Source organism: Jaculus jaculus, chromosome 17 (genome assembly GCF_020740685.1).
Source record: "Jaculus jaculus isolate mJacJac1 chromosome 17, mJacJac1.mat.Y.cur, whole genome shotgun sequence".
Taxonomy (NCBI): domain Eukaryota; kingdom Metazoa; phylum Chordata; class Mammalia; order Rodentia; family Dipodidae; genus Jaculus; species Jaculus jaculus.
In genome coordinates, this window is record NC_059118.1 from 3468713 (window position 1) to 3487415 (window position 18703).

Consider the following 18703-nt stretch of genomic DNA (forward strand, 5'->3'; position numbering starts at 1 on the left):
CCTCCACACTAAGGAGTAGCTCCTCGAACAGACCCTGCTACTACACATCCCTCTAGCTCAGGCTGACCTGGAATTCATTCTATAGTGTCAGGGTGGCCTCGAACTCACAGCGATTTTTTTGTTTGGTTGTTTGGTTGGTTTTTTGAGGAAGGGTCTTGCGCTAGCCCAGGCTGACTTGGAATTCAGAGCAGTGCATGGTGGCACACGCCTTTAATCCCAGCACACAGGAGGTAGAGGTAGGAGGATTGTTGTGAGTTTGAGGCCCACGTAGGAGTCCAGAGAGTGCTTCTGGTCAGCCTGGACTACCCTACCTAGGAAAAATGGACGTCAGCTTTATATGCAAATGTCACCTGTGACTGCCTGGGGCGGGGGTGGGGTGTCCAGAAGCAAGTTCGTGCGGCTACAGTGTGTGGTTGGAGGAGAAGTGGTGAGGAGTCCAGTAGGTAGGGTCGTGGGGTTGGGGACAGAGGCAGAGTGTTTGATGTAGAGCTGATAAGCCAGGTTCCTTCCAGTTCTGGGACTTAAGTGTGCGTGTGGCAGGGGAGGCATTCTTTAAGACCGGCTCATCCAACCTTCTCGTTTCCTGAAGACTGTGGGCACCGCCACGGAAGCGTCAAATTAGTGGCAGGCCTTAACTACCACTCTGCCTATGCCCTTCGCAACTTTACCAGCTTTTGTCATCTCCTACAGCCCCGACATTTCCAGGTCAGCCGGGCCATGAGTGAGACCCTACCTTGGAAAACCAAACAGATAAACAAAATAATAAATGTGAGTATGTTATCCCCTGACCTAGAACCCTTCATTGCTTCCCTAGGCCCCACAGGCATGTGGTCTGGGTATTCAAGGCCCTGCTCTGCCTCTCATGGGGGGGGGGGGTCTTTGCGCTTCTGGAATGGCTGCTGCCCCTCCCATCTGCAAGGTCCACTGCTCTCCTTCCTCTGGGCCTCCACACTAAGGATCAGCTCCTCGGACAGACCCTGCTACTACACATCCCTCTAGCTCCGGCTGACCTGGAATTCACTCTGTAGTCTCAGGGTAGCCTCGAACTCACAGCGATCCTCCTACCTTTGCCTCCCAAGTGCTGGGATTAAAGACGTGCCCCACCATACCCAGTCTCTGTTGGGACTTTTGTCTGGGCCACTTTGCCCAGAGAGCCTTGGCAAGATCCCCATTGATCTCAGCCTGCCAGGCTTGGGGTTCGGCGGGCTGCCTGCCTCTTGCTTGTCCTCACAGCAGCAGCTGACGCGGTCTCTGTCACTTCTGCCCTGGAAACACGCTCTCCTCCTGGCCTCTAGGAAACCACACTGCACACTCACTCCCAGAGGAACCTCAGCAAACTTGAGCCTCAAACACCATGTATACACAGATAACAGCCACACTTAGGCCGCCAGTCCAAGCTTTCCCTAAAGCCCACACCCACATAAACAAACTTTCCACTGGACACACCGCAACGTGGGCATCTACAGCGTGTCAGCATTACTGTGCCCCAAAGCTAGCTCTGGTGCTTCCCATGCCCTGCTAGCTTTCAGGTCACACCAAGCTCTTATGATCAATAACCTTTGACTTCTTTTTTCCATCCAACACCCAACGGATCACAGACTCCTGTTATTCCTGCCATTACAATAAAATTCGGAACGACTTCTCACCACCTTTACTGCTTCTGTTCTAGAGCAGCCTTCCATCTCCTCTCTTGGATTCCTGCAAGAACCTCCTGAATCCTTGCTCGCTTCCCTGCCCTCCGGCCCCTCACCCCCACCCCAGACCCTTGTCAACTCAGGTGTGAATGCTTGTAAAACACGGGAGCAAAGATCTGGGGAGATGGCTCAATGGATAAAGCACTGGTCATGCAAGCGTGAGGACTGGAGTTCTATCCCTGGTGCCCACATAAAGCCTGATGTGGTGTGCGCGTGTCTGTAATCCCAGGGTGCCTATGGCAAGATAGGAGACTGAGGCAGGAGCATCCCTAGAAGCTCAGGTGCCAGCTAGCCTGATGTACTGAGCACCAAACGAAAGGCTTGGCCTCCAAGGTTGTGGGAAAGAGGCACTGGCATTGTCCTCTGGCCTCCACGGCACATGTACCTGCCCATTCTTTCTCAATTCTCTGTCTCTCTCTGTGTCTAACAAATAAATTTTTAAAAATTTTAATTTAGGACTGGAGCGATGGCTTAGCGGTTAAGCGCTTGCCTGTGAAGCCTAAGGACCCCGGTTCGAGGCTCGGTTCCCCAGGTCCCACGTTAGCCAGATGCACAAGGGGGCGCACGCGTCTGGAGTTTGTTTGCAGAGGCTGGAAGCCCTGGCGCGCCCATTCTCTCTCTCTCCCTCTATCTGTCTTTCTCTCTGTGTCTGTCGCTCTCAAATAAATAAATAAATAATTTTTAAAAAAAAAGAAAAAAAATTTTAATTTAAAAAAAGAAAGAGAATGAGAGAGACAGAGAGGAGGAGCCACACAGGGCAGAATAGGTTCTGGCATTTGCCTATATTCAGCTGGCATTTTCTGCCATAAGAGATCTACGAAGTAGACACACCCACAAAATATATTTTTGTTTACCTCTTCAATCTTTTTTTTTTTCAAATTTTTATTTATTTATTTGAGAGCGACAGACACAGAGAGAAAGACAGATAGAGGGAGAGAGAGAGAGAGAATGGGCGCGCCAGGGCTTCCAGACTCTGCAAACAAACTCCAGACGCGTGCGCCCCCTTGTGCATCTGGCTAACGTGGGACCTGGGGAACCGAGCCTCGAACCGGGGTCGTTAGGCTTCACAGGCAAGCGCTTAACCGCTAAGCCATATCTCCAGCCCCAATCTTTTTTTTATTTTGGTTTTTCAAGCTCTAGCCTAGGCTGACCTGAAATTCACTATGCAGTCTCAGGCTGGCTTCGAAGTCACAGCGATCCTCCTACCTCTGCATCCTGAGTACTGGGATTAAAAGTGTGCTCCACCATACCCAGCAATAAACATTTTTTAAAAATATATATTTAATTATTTAATTTAATTAATTTTATTTGAGAGAAAGAGGTAGATAGAGAGAATGGGAGCGCCAGGGACTTTGGCCCTGCAAACTAACTCCAGATGTATGTGCTACCTTGTGCATCTGGCTTACCTGGGTCCTGGGGAATCAAACCTGAATCCTTTGGTTTTGTAGGCAAGTGTCTTAACCACTAAGCCATCTCTCCAGGCCAAAAATATTTTTACTTATTTTTTTTATAATCAGAGACAGATAGAAGAGAGACATAGAGAATGGGCATGCCAGGACCTCCAGCCACTACAAACAAACTCCAGATGCGTGTGCCTCTTTGTGTATCTGCTGGGGAATTGGACTCTGGTTGTCAGGCTTTGCAAGCAAGCACCCTATCCACTGAGTAATCTCTCCAGCCCTAAACATTTTATTTTTTTTTATATTTTATTTATTTATTTGAGAGCGACAGAGACAGAGAGAAAGACAGATAGAGGGAGAGAGAGAGAATGGGCGCGCCAGGGCTTCCAGCCTCTGCAAACGAACTCCAGACGCATGCGCCCCCTTGTGCATCTGGCTAACGTGGGACCTGGGGAACCGAGCCTCGAACCGGGGTCCTTAGGCTTCACAGGCGAGCGCTTAACCGCTAAGCCATCTCTCCAGCCCACATTTTTTAAATAAATAGAATAAAAATATCTTTTGAGACTGAGAAGATGGCTCAGTGATTAAAGGCGCCCGCCTACAAAGCCTGCCAGATGAGCCAGATGCAAAAACTGACACCAGTGCCTGGTGTTCATTTTCTGGAGCTAGAGGCTGTGGTGTGCCTATGTGCATATATGCAAAAAAGGAAACATTTAAAAGGCAGCCCTGAGACTACATGTGAATTCCAGGTCAGCCTGGGCTAGAGTGAGATCCTACCTCCAAAAAAAAGAAAGAAAGAAAAGCAGCTTTATATCCAGAAGCTACTGAGAGCTCAACACTAATGCAGACTCAAAACACACCCACCACGGCTCAGGGGATTTTGTGGAAGAGAGGCGGAAAGATGTAAGAGCCACAGAGTGGAAGGGGAGGTCCAGAGGCGTTGCACATCCCACCTTCCCATGACTGACTGCTGCTCTCACATCTCATAACCCGCAACCCCAGGGGGCATCCCAGCAGTCCCACTGAGGGTATCCCCAGAGGAATGGGAGCAGGGAGGAGGGAAATGATGGTACTAACATATGGTGTGTCCATACAAGTTTCTACTTAATTTAAAAAAAAGTTTTAAAAAGGAATATTGTTTTATCAGTTTAAATGATAAACTCATGGTTTTACTTCTGGCTTGACTAGAAGTTATGCAGTTATGCGATTGGTCCATGTGGGTCACATGACCAGTAACTGTACTAGAAGCTGGAGTCTGTTACCAAGGGACAGTACTAGTACTGGCTATGGAAGGGACAGTTATTGTCACACTGGGTGATAACATCGGAAATGATTATCTGTTGATAAGAGCATGGGAAAAGCTGTGGTGGGGACACCACACACCCCTCCCCAGCCTCTCTGTGTACCATAGCCAGCGCCTGCCTCTCCATAGACTGTCCTGCGCCTATTCAAGCCTGGAGGATCGTGTTACTCACAGACTGCCTTCCTGTGATTAAGCGCTTGATGGACAGCTCTCATTGGCCACCTTCCTCCCTGTCTCGCTGTTCGGTGCTCCTGCCTAGCTTCCTGCCACCACTCCCAAGTCAACTGCTGGCATGGGCCGGGGGTGATGGCACACTCCAGGAATGCAGCACCTGAAAGGCTGAAGCGGGAGGATCATGAGTTCAAGGCCAGTGTAGGTTACATAAGTGAGAGCCTGTCTTAAAAAAAAAAAAAGCCTGTATATCTCAGAGGCAGCTTTGGGAAGGATCCTGTCATTCGGACGGCGCAGTCTGCCCCTAGCCTGTACTGGAGACTATGGAAGCCTGGCGGGGCCTGTAAGAACTCAGATGCTGTGATGAGGCATCCAGGGCGGCTCTCTACGGGCTCCTTGCAGCCTCAGAACTGTGAACAGGAAACCTAAGTAACAGCCTCACCCTGCTCTGCATCAGCCGGGGGAATGCTTTCCTCATGGAGGCTCTGAATTGGTCACGCTGAGCAAAATCAAGCAGTGGACATGGTATGAAGACTTCTGGTTCTCTTGCAGGGACTTAGGAATAATAATAATTATAATAAAACAGCCAGTGAGAAACAGACTCCATGCAGAGCAGAGCTGACTTCTCGGAGGAATGTGATGAGGGAATGCCGTTTCCGTTGCCTCTGCAAAGCCGCCCCACCCAGAGGGACAGATCCAATGCCAGGAGCAGTGGGCCTGAGAGGGCGGTGCCAGCCCTGCTTGGTGGCTACCTAATTAAGAACTTTCAGAATGGGACAAAGTGCTTGTGTCTGTCATTTTATTTGGTGATGCGGCTGTTTCTGAGTCATCTGTGATCCTGTAAGTGACCCCAATCAACTCATTGGGTCACCAAATTGGAAATCAGGCAAAAAAAAAAAGCAACAAAAAACTGAGCCTGGTGGTCCATGGCTGTAATGCCAACCCTTGGGAAGTTGAGAATTGCAATGAGTTCCAAGATAGCCTGCATTATAGTGTGAGACCTTGTCTCAGAACAAAGCAGAGGGGCTGGAGAGATGGCTCAGCAGTTAAGGGTGAGGGTTAGGGTGAAGCCTACGGACCCCAGTGCATTCCCCCAGTACCCACTTTAGCCAGTTCCATAGGTGGTACGTGCATCTGGAGTTCATTTGAGGTGACTGAAAGTCCTAGTGTGCCCATTCTCTCTTGCTATCTGCCTCTTTCTCTTTCTAGTAAATAAAATAAAATGCTTTTTAAAGTATGGGATGTGCTGGAGAGATAGCTCAGCCATTAAGGCATTTGTCCTGAAAAGCCCAATGACGTGGGTCCAATTACCCAATACCCACATAACGCCAGATACACAAAGTGGATCATGCATCTAGAGTTCATTTGTAGGGGCTAGAGGCCCTGGCACACCCATTCTCTCTGTGTGTGCATGTGTCTACCTCTTCTATCTCTCTCTGTTTGCAAATAAATAAATAAAATATTTTAGCAAAACATTTGGGCTCGAGATATGGCTCAGTCCTTAAGGTGCTTGCCTGCAGAGTCTAATGATTCTGCTTTAATTCCCCAGGACCCACGTAAAGCCAGAAGCACAAAGTGGCGCATGCATCTGCAGCTTGCTTGCAGTGCCTAGAGCCCTGGCACTCCCATTCTGTCTCTCTCTCTCTCTCTCTCTCTCTCTCTGTGTGTGTGTGTGTGTGTGTGTGTGTGTGTGTGTGTGTGTGTGTGTGTGTGTCTATTCTCTGTGTCTCTCTGCTTTTAAATAAATAAAGTATCAAAAAGGCTAGGGGATGGTTCAGTAGTCAAAGATGCTTGCTTGCAAACACTGATGGCTCAGATTCAATGCTCCAGTGTCCACATAAAGACAGATGCTCAAAGTGGTGCATACGTAGGAATTCATTTGCAACTGTAGAAGGTCTGGGTATGTCCAGTCTCTGTCTCTCTTCTTCCTCTCTCCTCACAAATGAATACTTTTTTTTTTTTTTTAAAGAATATTTATTTATTTATTTGGAAGAGAGAGAGAGGGAATGGGCACTCCAGGGCCTCTAGCCACTGCAAGTGAACTCCAGATGCATGTGTTATCTTGTGCATCTGGCTTTTTGTGGATACTGGGGAATCAGACCTGGATCCTTTGGCTTTGCCAACAAGTGCCTTAACCACTAAGCCATATCTCTAGCCCCAAAACATCAAAAACAAAAACAAAAACAAAAATCACACACACTCACATGTACACAAGGAAACTACAGGTATAACATGTCACTACTACAACAGGCCCCAACTTCTCTGTACTTTCTCAGCCCACACAAACCTCAGCCCCCTCAGGCCTTTTCCCTACTACATCTAAGAATCTTGGGAAGTGTCTACAGTTTGCATAAGTGGATTCTCCTTCTCCTCCTCCTCCTCCTTCTTCTCCTTTTTCTTTTCCAAGGTAGCTTCTCACTCTAGCTATGGAATTCACTACGTACTCTCAGGGTGGCCTCAGAGTCATGGCAATCCTCCTACCTCTGCCTCTCGAGTGCTGGGATTAAAGGTGTGTGCCACTAGGCCCGGCTCAGAAATGTAATATTCTTACTGCCTCTCTCCCTGGGCCTCTGAATGACTCTGGCAGGCCTCTGGCCCCTGCAGATCTTTGCAGACTTTGCCATTTGTGGTCCCCAACCGTAGACCCAAGCTCAGCTAATATAGGATGTCATGGTTAATTAGAGTTGACTGAGACTGGAGGGTAATAATGAGATGTTAACCAGATGGAAAGACTTGATGTTGTGATATGTTACTTATCCTCAAACCAATCAGTGAATTTTGTGCAATTCTAATCAAATGTCAAAGAAATTTTATTTCAGGTAAATTACAGTATATTCGAACATTCATAGGGAAGAAAAAATAAATAAGAATATCAAAGACAAATATGTCTGAAAATGACACAATGAAACCCATTCTTTTGCATGCTAGCTGAAAAAAATAATGAAGAAACCCAATAGGAAATGATAAAATGTGAAATGCAAAATAAATAACGCAGAACTTATAATCATAGGAGAAAAAATGTTCAACACAATTAAAAAATTCATCCTGACTGGAGAGATAGCTTAGTGTTTAAGGCAGTTGCTGGCAAAGCCAAAGGACTCAGGTTCAATCCTCCAGTATCCACGTAAAGCCAGATGCACGAAGTGGTGCATGCATCTGGAGTTTATTGGCAGTGGCTAGAGGCCCTGATGCTCCCATTCTTTCTCTCTCTCTTTCAAATAAATAGATAATTTAAAAAATATTTTTAAAAAATCCCTCCTGACCAGAAAGCAAATGGTAACATGTACACAGTCAAAGTAAGTCAAGGGTTATCACCATCTCGGAAAGGATGAGTCCGCCCAGGGCACAGAGCCGAGAGCTGGAAAGCATGACAGGCGGGCACCTGGCTGGATGCCTAGCAGGACACTCACCGTCCTCCTCTTCAGTAGCCAGGATTCTTTGGGCTCCTGGGAAACTCAACAGACTTTGTGGACAAAAACCTAAGAAGTTTTAGGAGTCACATGGTGTTCATGGAGACCTGAGTGTTGGGGTTCAACTCAGAGAAAATGCTTTTCAAACAGGTAGTACAGAAACCCATTCACCTCTAATGTCCTCCTGGCTCTTTGTAAAAGAGGCGATCTTCATAGTGCATCTCTAGGGAACCGTCTCTCACTCATCCTTAGTGCTTTGGGCTTAAATCACCAGTACATTCAGCAGATTTTTTTTGCCTGTGTTTGCATTGCTGGGGATTAAACCCTATAGCCTCATGCATGCTAGACAAGCATTCTACCACTGGACTATACCCTTAGGTCTTGAGAAGGATTATCTTTTTTTTTTTTCATGGGTATGTGTGGTATGTATGCATGTGCATGGCTATGTGTGTGTGTGTATGTGTGTGCGCATGCATGTGCATGTGCATACGTGCCACCCTGAAGTATGCTGTCTGCTTCTATTTTTTTTAACCACATATTTTAATAGGGGTGTGGTGGCACACACACTTTTAATCACAGCACTTAGAAGGCAGAGGTAAGAGGATTGCTGTGAGTTCAAGGCTACCCTGAAACTACATAGTAAATTTCAGGTCAGCCTGGGATAGAGTGAGACCCTACCTCACAAAACCAAATATATATATACTCAAGCACAGAGAGACAGACACACACAGGAAGAGAGAGAGAGAGAATGGGCTCATCAGGGCTTCCAGTTGCTGCAAATGAACCATGAGCCCCAAACCCCAAAGGCATACACTACTTTGTGCATTTGGCTTTACATGGGTACTGGGGAATTGAACTCAGGTTATTAGGCTTTGCAGGCAAGGGCCTTAACCACTGAGTCATCTCTCTAGCCCCATTCCCCTCTTTTTGAGACAGAATTTTTAAAAATATTTTGCTTATTAATTAGAGAGAGAGAAAGAGAGGGAATGGGTGTGCCAGGGCCTCTACCCACTGCAAATGAACTCCAAATGCATGCCCCACCTTGTGCAACTGGATTTCCATGAGTACTGGGGAAAAGAACCTGTGTCCTTGGGCTTTACAGGCAGAACCTTAACCACTAAGCCAGTCCTCCAGCCCTGAGACAAAATTTCTTGATGGCCTGGAGCTCAATAAACAAGCTAGACTGGCAAGTTCCAAATACCTGCCTGTGCCTGCTTCCCCTGCATGGGGACCAGCCTGGCACTCATACGGGCAGCGGAGAATAGAACTCCAGTCTTCATGCTTGCAAAGCATTTTGCCAACTGAGCTCTCTCCCTAGCCCTTCAGCTGGTGTGTGTATTACACAAACATGTGCCTGTGTGTGGCAGTTGGGGAACAATTCTGGGCGTTGTTTCTCAGACATCCACATACTGCAAGGCAAGGTCTTGCACTGGCTTGGAGCAGGACAATGAGGCTAGACTGGTTGGCCAGCGAGCCCCAGGGATCTGCTTGTGTCTGCCTCCCCAGCACTGAGACTACAGCATGCACCACATTGTGTGGCCCTTTGTTTGTAAGGCAGGGTGTTACTCCGGCCTTAGATGACCTGGAACTCACAGTGATCTTCCTATATCAACCTCCCAAGAGCTGGGACTAAAGGTGTGCGCCACCACGCCCAGCTCCATCTGGCTTATTTTACATGGACTCTGAGGACTGAACTCAAGTCTTTATGCTTACAAGACAAGGGCTTTACCAACTGAGCTATTTCCCCAACCTTTCAGAAGGATTTTAAAAAGTGTTTTATTATGTTTTTCTTTTTTCCTTTTGGTTTGTTGAGGTAGGGTCCCACTCCAGACCAGGGTGACTGAACTCAGCGATCCTCCTACCCTTGCCTCCTGAGTGCTTGGATTAAAGGTGTGCACCACCATGCCCAGCCTCTACTATGGAAAAATTTAAACATGAAAAATAATAGCAGCCAGGAGTGGGAGCAACACATCTTTAATCCCAGCACTAGGGAAGCTGAACTAGATGGACCACTGTGAGTTCCAGGCCAACCTCAGCTAGAGCAAGACTTTATCTAGAAAAACAAGACCAAATAATAACAGCCCCCAGGAACCTAAATTAGGAGGATTGGCACATTTTCCTTTTTAATATTTATTTGTTTGAGAGAGAGACAGAGAGAATGGGCATGCTAGGGTATCCTGCTGCTACAAATGAACTCCACACACACACACATGCACTACTTTGTGCATCTGGCTTTATGTGGATACTGGAGAATCGAACTCAAGCCATCAGGCTTTGCAAGCAAGCTCCATTAGACACTGAGCCATCTCACCAGCCTGGATTGGCACCAGTTCCAAGCTACTCTGAGCTACAGAGGGAACAAACACTTATCTTAAACACACACACACTAATACACACACACACACACACACACACACACACAACATGCCTGTGCCTTTAATAAGGACCTGAAAAGGCTAGAGAGACAGCCTGAGCTTAAACCATATAGACTTTTTTGAAAAATGTATTTTATTTATTTATTTATAGACACACACACAGACAATGGGTGTGCCAGGGCCTCTAGCCACTGCAAACGAGCTTCAGATACATGTGCCACTTTGGGCATCTGGTTTTATGTGGGTACTGGGGAATTGAACCCAGTTTATTAGGCTTTGCAGGCAAGCCTTAACCACTAAGCCATCTTTCCAGCCCTACACAGACTTTTAAAAATATATTTGTTTATTTCTTTGAGAGAGACAGACAGACAGAGACAGAAAATTCTGACACACGCACCACTTTGTGCATCTGGCTTTACATGGCCACTGAGGAATTGAACGTGGCTTTGCAGGCAAGTTCCTTAATCACTGAGCCATCTGTCCAGCCCTAGCTACAAAGACTTTTAACCTCAGTGCTGATAGGGGTGGAACTAGAGAATTGCTGGGCCCCCCAATCAGTCAGTCTGACCAAACAGGGCAGCTCCAGGTTCAATGATAGACTCTCTCTCCAGAACACGCAGAGGAGTGACAGAGGACACCTGGTGATCTGCTCTGGCCTCCTTTCACATGCACAAATGTACATGCAGACACACACATCATGTCCCAATTCCTGTGGACGTACATACACACATGCACACGCATACACACAAAAGATGGGGTGAGAATTGCTTAAGAAAATGCAGGATTTCCTAGAGTCCTTGGAATCTACTGAAGGTTGTGGGCTATAAGTATTAACATAGGGCTAGGCAAACCTGACTGGGTTTTTATCTAGCTACAGCTGTCTGTTCTCGTGTGGACATAGAAGGGAGGAAAGGAGTTGAGTTTAACAATTTTTTTTTTATGAGATAGGGTCTCACTCTATCCCAGGCTGACCTAGAATTCACTATGTAGTCTTGGACTGGCCTCGAACTCTCAGTGATCCTCCTACCTCTGCCTCCTGAGTACTGGGCTTAAAGGTGTGTGCCACCACTGGCTCAAATTATTATTTTTTCACTAGTTGAACTTAATGGAGATAAACAGGGAGAGAGTGGTTAATTCCACTGAGTGGGTAAAGGACAGCGAGGGACTGATGGAGGAGGTTAAAACCATTTGGAGTGCAGGTGAAAAATTACTCATGCCAGGGAAGAGTATCGACAGCAAATGGCCTAGGGCTGGCTGGTGACAGGCTGTCAGTCCACAGGGTATGTGGAAGGGCTGGGAGTGTGGGAAGGATTGTTGTAATAGAGGAATGATGACCCTGGAGGCCCTGACTTCTTGTGGCTGTAAGTCTCTATTTATGAATCTAGTCACCTTTACTTCAGGCTTTTCTGTTCAACCAGCAGCATGGATCAATTATTTGAAAGTGTCCCTTGGGCTAGAGAGATGGCTCAGTGGCACATGTGTCTGGAGTCTTTTTTTTTGCAGCTGCTAGTGTCTCTGGTGGGCCCATTCTCTCTCTCTCTCTCCTAGGCATAGTGGCACATGCTTTTAATCCCAGCATTCAGGAGGCAGAGGTGGGAGGATTTCTGGTGCTTTGAGGCCAGCATGAGACTACATAGTGAATTCCAGGCCAGCCTGAGCTAGAGCAAGACTCCACTTTGAAGAAAAACAAAAACAACACCCAAACCAGAAGCTGTAGGATGGAAAGGGGTAGACATGCATGGAAAACAGGAGTGCTGCAAAGGAAAATAGCCTGTTCAGACAACTTACTAACATCTTTGAGGCCTCAGTGGGTGAGGTGGCAACACTGGGCACAGTCAGCTTTATGGCTATTGGATTATATAACACTTGGTGATAAGTGGAGCTCACACCCCAAGGACACCTCATATCTGATGGTAACTTGATGAGAACTGCTCCTCTGAGGGCGCACATCCCGGAACCATGTGGATCTTGTATGGACACCTAGGTCACCCTTGCCTCCACTGGAGAATGTGGACGGGGAGGGGTTCTTTGCTGACTCTTCTGGGCAAACTGAAGAACCTCTCTTGTTCATGGACCATTTGGACCTGTCCTTCTTTTCACATCATTTAGCAAATTCAAGGCAATGGACTGCACTGGCTCCGGAGTACAGAGAGGTCCATCAAGCAGTGTGCTTTTTTATTTTATTTTTTTTTGAGGTAGGGTCTCCCTCTAGCCCAGGCTGACCTATAATTCACTATGTAGTCTCAGGTTGGCCTCTAACTCATAGCAACGTCTCTACCTTGGCCTCCTGAGTGCTGGGATTAGGCGTGGGTACCACCATGCCTGGGTATTGTGTATCTCTCTCAGTGGAAAGAATACAAGATGTGGCGTTTTAGTTCTACAGTGAGTGGAATATCTGTGTGTGTATGTGTGTGCACACACATGCCACATACCTGAGATACAAGCCTTAAGAATTTTCTTGGGAGCTATCATCCACTCTCAGAGGGAAAAGATGCAATATTCGTATGCAATGGCAGGGACTTGCTAAGCCTGTCTGTCAACATAATCTCTCAACACTGTGGTCTCTATATGGCAAGTCTGGTGACATCCCATGGGATGACAAGCTGGTCAACATTGCTGTACTCTAATCTATGCCACAGACCGAACATGACCCTGAGCAGAGCTCACTGCAAAATCTCACTTCTGCGAGGACCGTAAGGGAGTTTATCTCGTGGATGGTGAGGGGAGGATGCACTGCCTGAGGCTGGAGGCCCAGCGGTGGGAGGATGGGGAAGGTTGATCGGCAGGTTCTCGGTGATAAGTCCATGGGTCAGAGAAGTGCTAAGTTCACTGCCCAACAATGTGACTACAGATAACCATGACGTGTCTGCTGTGCATTTCAAAAGGGCTAGAAGAAGAAAGATTCTCAATGCTTTTAAAAAATTGTATTCTTATTTATTTGCAAGCAGAGATAGAGATAGAGGAAGAAGGGAATGAATGCACCAGGGCCTCCAGCCACTACCAACCAGTTCCAGACACATGTGCCACATGGCTTTAGGAGGCCACCAGGCTTTGCAAGAAAATTCCTTTGACCATTGAACCATCTTCCCAGCCCTCTTTTGGTTTTTTGAGAAGGGTCTCACATGGCCTTGAATGTATTTATTGCAAAGAAATAATAAATATTTAAATATAAATATGTATATTTTTAAAGTCAGAGACAAGGATTTTATTTCCCTTCTTCCTTCCTCTCTTCTTCTTCTCTTTTTAGTTTTCTTGAGGTAGGGTCTCACCCTAGCCCAGGCCGACCTGGAATTCACCCTGCATTCTCAGGCTGGCCTTGAACTCACAGCAATCCTTCTCCCTCTTGCCTCCTGAGTGCTGAGATTAAAGGTATGTTCCACCAGGCCTATTTTTCCATTTATCTTTGACACTTTCATGCATGTGAATAATGTATTTTGATCATACCCACTCCCTTCCCCCTCTCTTCTCCCCTTATCACTCTCACTAAACCTCTTCTTCCCAACTCAAGGCCAGTGGATCCTCTGGGAGGAATGGGGTCCCACTAGCCCTTCCCTCTTCTATGATGGAATGTTGGCAGCCTCATTCTGTGCAGGAGAGCGCAGATGCTGCCTGTGGAGACCTGAGTGTAACCATTGTCATGTCTAGAAGACAGCAGTGCAAGGCCTTACTTCCAATCCTGGAGCCCATGCATTCTTTCCACCCCCTCTTCTGTGATGGTCCTTGAGACGTGGGGGGATGATGTAGACTTCCCATTCAGGGCTGGGTGCATGATGGCTGTAAACATATTTTCCAGGGGCTACATCATAGGAGAAAATGCCTCCTGCTACCTTAACAACCATTACAACCAATGATTTTTTCAGGGAGGGAGGCGTGGGGGCCTTCCAGCCTCCTCCATCATCCACAGGGCAGTGTTGATGACTCAGTGTTGCGCAGGTCTTCCACAGGTGGTGTCAGTCACATGAGTTCATGAAGACAAGGTCCTGCCATGTCTGCAGAGAAGCAGTCTGCAGCTCTCCTCCGCATCCTCTGTCTCGTACATTCTTTCCACCCCTCTTCTAAAGTGGTTCCCGGTCTTGGAGGGGTGACACGGACGTTCCATTTAGTGCTGAGCCCTCCGGAGGCAGGTCTACTTAACCAGATTTGAACATGACGTGATGTATTCATGTATCCAAACATAAGGTGGGGCCAGAGGGCTTGCTCCATGCTCTACGTTCCATTCCCCAGTACCCAGGTAAAGCCAGATGCACAAAATGGTGCGTGTGTCATTTGTGTGGCCAAGGCCCTGGTGCGCTCATTCACTCACCCTCCCTCTCTCTCTCTCTCTCTCTCTCTCTCTCTCTCTCTTTTTCCTTGCAAATAAAATAAATAAATATCTTTAAAAAAATCTTGTAAACAGTTGGTCTCAACCATTCTTGCCAAGGGCTGCCAAAATCTATGCCTTTAAATGCACTGGAGTTTGAAGGTGAGTATGGTGGCACACACCTTTAATCCCATCACTTAGGAGGCTGAGGCTAGCAATGCCCTACCTTGAAAAACAAAAACAAACAAACGAAAAACTCAGGCTGGAGACATGGCTTAGCAGTTAAGGCACTTGCCTGCAAAGCCTAAGGACCCAGGTACAATTCTTTAGGTCCCATGTAAGCCAGATGTACAAGATGACATATGCATCTGGAGTTTAAAAAAAAAAAAGAAAAAGAATAAAGAACAAACCCCTCAAATCACTGTATTTCACTGCCATTGCACTCAGGCTGACCAGAGATCCGTTCTAACTTTCTTCCCGCTGTCTGGGGGACCTTCCACCTACATCTACTCTGCGTACCAATGCCTGCATTAGTCAGGGCTCCTAACTGGAAGCCACAGAAATGGACATTGATTGATTGAAGGAGAATAGGAATGCATTGCAGAAACCCCGGGCAGCTTGGATTTGCTAGAGAACCAGGCTCTGCAAAACAGAAAGGATGAAACCAGCTTGAGGGTTGGAGCTGGGTCTGGGCTGAGGGTACTGAGGGCTTGGGGCCAGGGCCAGAGGCAGAGCCAGGGTGCTGCTGGAAGTGGGGCTAAAGTTGACAGTGGGCCCAGGATTGGCTTTAGGGCTAGGGTTCCATTTTTGTGGTTGCAATAGACCCTGCTTAGGGTTATGGCTTGGATTGGGCCATAACCCTAAAGTTCACACAGAGACTCAGAGCTCAAGCAGACACTTGTGTCATAACCAGGCTGTAGTCATTATGATGGTCACTAACCGTCCCAAGGTGAGTCTCACCTGGGTTTTCTTTGGCGGTGACTACTTCCTCCGTAATCACTCCTGGAAGTTATTGTAATGAACATTTATGGTAACAACCTCAGCCTGGAAATTAGCCTCTCCCTTCTGGCCTACAGCCAGTGACAGACTGACTCAGGCATTCGGCTGTGACACCTTTGCCTCAAGGTGGGGTTACTCCGGAGAGCAGTTCGTGCCTCCGAGCACCTGGGCCCTCTGGCACGTCTGCGCTTGGCTTCTCCTTGACCTCTTTTCCTAACGCTCCTCCTTTTAAGAACACTTTCCCAAAATATCCCAGGCCCAAGACTCCCCTTCTTAAGCTGGTGCTGTGCCTTTTGCCTTTAGTCCCAGCATGGAGGTAGGAAGATCACGTGCGTTTAAGTTAGAGTGAATTCTAGGTCAGCCTGGAACTAAAGCGAGACCCTATCTTGAAAAAAAGCAAAAATAAAAAAAAGAATCTCCTTCACAAGTAACCCAGTCTGAGACAGTGAGCAATACCCCAAAGGTAAGATAGAAATGTGTGGCTGGGGATGTAGCTCAGCTGGAAGAATGCTTGCCTAGCATGCGTGAAGCTCTGGGTTCAATCCCCAGGACCTCTTAAGAGTGGGTTTGGTGTCACAAACTGTAATCCTACCATTCGGGAGGTGGAGACAGTAAGATGAGGAGACTAAGATCAGCTTCAGTTACACTGTGAGTCTGAGACCTGCCTGGGATTTAAGAAAAGGGATGGAGAGATGACATAGCAGTTAAAGTCTTACTTGCAAAGCCTGGTTTGATTCCCCAGTACCCATGTCAAACCAGATGTACAAAGTGGCACATGCATCTGGAGTTCATTTACATTAGCTAGAGGCCCTGGCATGCCTGTTATCTTGATCTCTCTCTCTCTGCCTCTTTCTCTCTCTGTCTGTCACTCTCAAATAAAAAAAATATATAAAAGAAAAAACAAGTGACAATAAGTGTTGATGAGAACATGATAAAAGGGGAACCCTTCTACACTGTTGGCAGAAATTTAATCTGGTACAGCCATTGTAGAAATCAGTGTGGAGGTTCTTGAGACAGCTAAAAATAGATTTATCATATGATCCAGCTATAGCACTCCTAGGCATATATCCTAAGGACTCATCTCACTACCTCAGAGACACTTGCATAGCCATGTTTATTGTTGCTGTATTCTCAATAGCTAGGAAATGGAACCAGCCTAGATGTCACTCAACAGATGAATGGATAATAAAGATGTGGTCCATCTACACAATGGAGTTCTATTCAGTGGAAAGAAAAGTGAAATTGGCAGGGAAACGGATGGATCTGGAAAGGATTATACTGAGTGAGGTAGCCCAGACCTAAAAAGCCAAATGTCACATGTCCTCTCTCATTGTGGATGCTAGCTACAAATGTTTAGACTTGTGTGTGAGCTGGAACCAGAAAATTGGTAGCAGAGGCCAGTAATCTAGAAAAAGGTTATAAGGGAGAGAGGAGAGGGGAGGATATAGATGATGTTATTGTATATATGTAAGTAGAAGAACAGATTACAGGGAGTGGAATGGCCTAAGTGAGGCCAGGGGAAGAAATTGAATAAAAGAAGGGTGGGGGAAATTCAAAATTCAAGATGTTCTGAGTAAGGCATATGAAAGCCTACTTCTTTGGACAATGGCACATCCAGAAGCCATAGGTTGCTACTAGAAAATTTTCAGTGCCAGGGATGGAATACCTTCCAGCGAATTGTTGGACAGGGAGGTCCCTGCTGTCTCCAGACTTTTGCCAAAGCCCCTGGCTTCCCATGAGTGACAGATGGTAAGACCCTATTGCTGAAGACTTCACATGTATGGGCAGCAAGATCACTGAAAAATCAAGCTGGTGCTGAGCTGAAAACCTTCTCCCTGTAGACCAGCCAGCTGTAAGCTGGAAAACGCTACACTGCATGCAGCCCCTATGGGAGACAGAAGTCATCATCAGTGAAAACAGTGGCCACTGGAAACCTCAAATTTCATCAGGCAGGGCAAATGACTGAATGGGTGCAATAGTGGCATGTCTGCTCTGGGGAAAACCAACTGCTCTCTAACTGGACTGGAGGCCCACTCTGTGGGAAGGAATACTTGCCTAGTACTGAAAACCTAATCAAAAGCTTATGGTAGGGAGGTCATGAGCGTTAGGGGTATAAAGCCTGTTCTTGTCTGGATAAATGTACATATTATTGTCACCAAACTGCCCTGAAAGTACTACACTTAATGTTCATATTCATATATTAATGCTACTCTCACTTCTGGTTAGGGAAGCTTCTCTTTTCAGATGTCAGTGATCACTGGGATGATCCAAAAGGCAACATAGTGCTGAGAAGTGACAGAGGAGTGCTCAGCACTGAAACATCTCTATCACACCCTCCCAGGCTCAGGGTCCATTGCAGAAGAGGTGGCGGAAAGAATGTAAGAGCCAAAGGAAGGGTACCAGTCCTTACATACAACTGTCCGGACAGAAATTGGCCTCGATATCCATGACCTCGCAGTGTAGCAATACCTGCACAAGACCCTCATTATAGGAGAAAAAGACGATGACATAAAAATAAAAGAGACTAACGGAGAGGGGGAGGGGATATGGTGGAGAGTTGAGTTGTGAAGGGGAAAGTGGGGGAGAGAATTATCATGGTTTATTGTCTGTAAGTATAGATGTTGTCAATAAAAATAAACAAAACAAAAAAAAAAGATTCTAATCTGAAAAAATCAACTAACATCCATGCTGGGAAGAGTTATTTTAGTGGAACGTTAAGGTTACAGTCTATCATGGCAAGTAAGTTAAGACATCAGAAGCGGTAGGTGGTTGGTCATATTTATATTTATTTATTTAAGAGAGAGAGGGGGTGTGGGAGAGAATGGGTACACTAGAGCCTGTAACTATTGCAAGTGAACTGCAGAAGCATGCGCCACCACGTGCATCTGGTTTACGTGGGTTCTGGGTAATTGAACCTGGATCCTTAGGCTTCACAGGCAAGCATCTTAACTGCTAAGCCATCCCTCCCATCCCAGCTGGTTACATCTAGTCTGCAGTCGGTAAGCAGGGAGATGAAGGCTGTGCTCAGCTCACTTTCTGGTTTTTGTTCAG